The sequence below is a fragment of the Octopus bimaculoides genome, chromosome 7 (genome assembly GCF_001194135.2).
Source record: "Octopus bimaculoides isolate UCB-OBI-ISO-001 chromosome 7, ASM119413v2, whole genome shotgun sequence".
NCBI lineage: Eukaryota > Metazoa > Mollusca > Cephalopoda > Octopoda > Octopodidae > Octopus > Octopus bimaculoides.
In genome coordinates this window covers 55,683,667-55,688,666 of record NC_068987.1, presented here as the reverse complement: position 1 = coordinate 55,688,666, position 5,000 = coordinate 55,683,667, and positions in this window count along the sequence as shown.

Sequence of the window (5,000 nt, the reverse complement as noted above, 5' to 3'; positions counted from 1 at the left end):
AAAACTGACAACTCATTTTAACTTCTATATTTACCAAAATTACGTAAAAATATCTTGAAATACTAAAGAGTAAATTTATTCAATAAAATTGCCTCCTCTTCTGCAACTGTTTTGGACGGTCTCCTTGTTTAAGTTGGTTAATGTTCCATAATCCTTACCTTCAGTTCATCTTTGGTGTTACAAAGAGTTTTGTTGGTCTCTCGCTCAACTCATAATAAAGGAGGTTGCAGTTTGGGGAGTTAGGAGACCAGATGTTAGGGGTGATGTGGTCATAGGAATTATCTGACAGCCATGACTGGGTTCTCCTGCTTGTATGGCATGGTGCAGAGCCCTGTTGCCAAACAGGGTCTTCCAACAGCAACTTTCTTGACCCAGGGCAGCACTATCTCCTTCAGGCACTTGATGTAGGCCTCCGTGTTGAGTCTAAGGCCGTATTGGAAGATAAATAGAGGCATAACGTCGCCATCACTAGCGATCGTTCCAAACACGATGCTGTTAACTGGATGTTTGATTTTTATCACTCTCGGTACATGATTTGGGGACACGGCAAGCCACCGGTTGTTCAATGTGTTCACCATCTGATACTGGCAGAAATTGTTCTCGTCTGAGAAACTAAAGCATATTCGGTTGGAGGGGGTGCTTGAGTTTGTTCATAACCTACGTAGTGCGGTTTTGTTCTTGATGGCTTGAGATAAAAATAATTGGCCCTTCTCATCTTGTATGAGGAATACTGAATGTCTTTATGCACTACCTGCCTAATAAGAAACCCAGACACTCCAATGCCACTGGCGATGGACCTGATTGATTTGGAGTGATCGTTGTCAATCTTGGCCTGGATCATACCAACAAATTTAGAAGTTCCTTTCTGATCAGAACGATTAGAGTGTGTTTTCCGAGCTGCCGTACCTTCGTAATCACCATTAGACTCTTTTCGAATCCTCTGCACTGTCCTCAGATTGACACCCAAACACTCTGAAAAATGCGTATTGGAGCTTCCGGCGCAAATGTCTAGCAGTACAGCATGTCGTTTCCAAATTTCTGGCAGAGTGAATTCCGTCATGGTATTGTTTTTTCTCAAAAACAGTGCCCAACTGACCCTACTATACTGTGTAGTCGACAAAATCAAAAACAAACAATGCACATGCGTGAATTTAAAAATATAAAGTGACCACAACGTACCTATCACATCCTGTATATATATATATATATATATATATATATCGTGTTACGCTCAGAAGCAGGTCACGGTACCAGAATTTTCAACTCGAGTCAAATACAACAAACTTTTCCAAATCCCTGTTTGAATATCCGCACAAGTGTAGTCAAGATCGGTTAGTTTGTACTGGCATCGAGTTGTATTAGTTGTAATAATGAAGTGAGACTATTTTGTTTGACTTCATTATTACAACTATATACGCATGATATATATATAAACATAAGTGATATATCTTTGATATTTTACTAATAGCGTAATTTTATTGAGGGGATATTTAATAATCTTTTCCACTTTTAAAGCACAGTGTGGCCAAATATCAATAATTTTAATAATTTTTAGTGTTGTTAATAATTGGCTCATTAAAACAATTTCATTACATTTATAATTGATATATTCGAGGTTATGAAGAATTAATTGCATAGTAGAAAGATCAGATTGTTGTTCATTTTCGTTTGTCCATTTTATTCCAAAAGATAGAACTGTGCACAATTTATTTCTATTATTGTTAATAACTAAGAGCTGTGTTCGGTCTTGGCTGAGTTTATAGAAAGCATTAAAAAGTTCACATATCTGCAGCCTTCTTGCAATGATGTCTCATGCAACTTTACCGCTAACTAGGTAATAAAACTATGGCCTGCAGATTGAAACAGTTTTACATTAATAATATATACGTGCATACATACGTACATATATGCGATCATCAGCAAAATCTTGTATTTCACAGTTTTATATAATGAAGTAAAAAAGATTTGCTGTAAAGAATGGTTTTTGATATAGGCAGAAGGCTAGTAATTATATTAGGAGAAATACGGCGATACCATCGATCTCAGTAGTAGACTAGAAACTTACTTTATAGACTCTGAAACAACGGAAGGCAAGTTGACCTCGGTGGGATGGATTTAAATTCAAATTGTTAAGTCAGAATCTATTGTGGAAAATAGAAATAAAAGAGAAGTTGGACAAAATCTCGTGCAAGATCTTGGAGAAGATATGCAATTTAACTTTTAATATTACTAATACAAAATCGTCAGTACACCGAGCAAGATTTTTGCCAGCGTTTCTTTCGTCCTTACGTTTCAGTATCGTTAAAATATGTATCAGTTGACCACTGGCGTCGATGTAATCGATTTACTCCTGCCCCGAAATTCTTGCCCTTTTGCCAAAACTTACCTCATCTTCCTTCACTCAAAATCCTAAAAAAACTATGACCTGATGGGTGACAACAACAATCTGAATATAGTAAGAGAATTGGACACATTTGCAGGGAAAATCAGTCGCGACAGCGCCTCCTCCATTCAAATAGTATCACCAATAACAGCACGAAGTTAAGTAACGGAGACAGGGAAAACAACAGCAAACCCAACAACCGCTACCATTGGCAACAGCAAACCCACTGCCACCAACACCACAACCACTACAACAACAGCAACAATACTGACACGAACTACAGGGACTTAGTGAGCAACAGAAACAATGCCGAGAATAACATGAAAAACAACGGTACCAGAAAAAATCAACCACACCAACACCACTAGCAACAATAGCAATAACAAAACCACTGGTAAACTTAACGACGCCAACAATAACAGCAACAATTCAAAACCTTTTTTTCCGGCGTGATTAGCTCAATAAGAGAAATGTTCCCGCTAGCCCTGGAGGGAATAAAAGAAAATTAGTTCAAGCCAACAAAATGATTAAATTTGATGGAGTGTGTAAGGCAGCTGTATGTAAGCTGTATGTATGAGTGTGTAAGGCAGCCTCCAAGAATCATGGACGAAAGAGACAATCGAACAGTTTATTATAGATGTGTCTCACTAAAGAGCAAGCGAGTCGAACAGGCCACAATCAGTCAAATGGAGAAGGCTCTGAAAGATGCTATGGAAGACGTGGCTCACATGCAAAGAGGAAGGCTGTTTACCAGCATTGAGGTTCTCTTCAAAAGTGAGGGCTTTGCGTGAAAACGTTCGGTTACACCGCGTTGGAGTGGGGAGTGTGTCCTGTATCCGGCGTACCTCTCGAGAAGAATTGTCAGGCTAAGGATATCAGGTGTTCCACATCTGGTGGATCGTAGCCTGTGTGGTATTAGAGGATCCGAGAAATTCCTAAAGGTCAAACAAAACAGCAGAGAGAACTGGTCCGGGATAAACATAGAGATCCTACTTCATGTGAAGCCCAAGAACATAGAAAAAATTCCGGAGCTTATACAGCTGCCCAACGGCGCCGAACTATGGGTTGTTGTAGAAGGCCCGAATCGACCTTTGTAGAGTTACAAGCCACCTTAGAGCCTGCTGCTTAAAAATGATAGGAAGTACCTACACACCAGCCTCAGTAACAGCAATAAGATAGACAATACACCACACTTGCAGCAGCAGCAACAATAACAATAGAGACAGCTGGAAAACTAAAGTTACCGTCAGCTAGAACCACATCACCAATTCCAACACCTGCACCAGCAGCTACGAAACCAATAAGACCACCAGATACGATAACAACGAACACAGGTGAAACAACACTAGACCCAGCAATTCCAACACCACCGTTACCGCCAACATCAACAAGAAAAGCAATTGAAATAACCACTGAGAGTGTCTCTCAAACCAGCTTTCCCTCTCCCACTCTCTCAAACACGCACTGACACATAGACGCTCACACAAAAATAAAGATACCCTCACTCTCCGAGATAGATTTTACAGGCATTGTTCCTCCACATTTCGATGTGAAGACGAAGAGGAAACCCTGAACCCCCACCACCACCACCAAAAACAAGGAGACAAAAAGAATGATACCTGGCCTCACACCAACTCATATATCAGAAAACATAGGAGACGCTATCACAACAAACACAGACACATCAAAGACAATACCAACCGCACCAGTGTCACAACCATCAGCACAACCACTCCTACCACACTATTATAACCCCACCTCGCCGCTAAAAATGATCACAGCAGTCACCCACACAGCCACCAAATTTTGTGCTTGTGAGGAGAGCCAACGATGAACTGATGACCCTCATAGCATGAAATACAGATACGGAGAGAGGGGGTGCAATTTATGACACCAGTACTTTTAAAATGTTAGATGACTTAATATTAGTGTGAATAGCACCTAACATATACAAGAACATGTAAATGCCACCAGAACATTTCCAATGCGTTTCCCAAAAGAGCCCCAACCAAACTTGGATGTCTTCCCATCCACCTGCCAACAGGTAGATTATTATTATTAGTATCATTATTATCATTATTATTATTATTATTATTAATAAAAGAAATGACTATAAAATAGAATTTAAAAAAATAAAAGAAATGATTATTATTATTATTATTATTATTATTATTAGTTTTATTTTTATAACGTGCTTTCACTTCACTACCGAGCGCAGCTCTGTGTGCTTTGGGTATGTGCTGTGGTTTGCTGTGATGCTCTTATGGTTACTGTATTGAAAGTGTTTTGCGTAGGATGTGTGCAGTGCCCAGTAGTGCAATTTTCTGTATGTTATATATATTTCTAAGTCCTGGTGTTTCTATTATGTATTTGTCTGAATATTTTTTTATTATACCTAAGGCGTCTACTATGATAGGAATTGTTTCTGTTTTTAGATTCCACATTCAAGTTACCTCTATTTCCAGGTCTTTGTATTTTGAAAGTTTCTCCATTTCTTTCAGGGAAACGTTGCCATCTGATGGCATTTATTATTATTATTATTATTATTATTATTATTATTATTATTATTATTATTATTATTATCATTAGTATTATTATTATTATTATTATTATTATT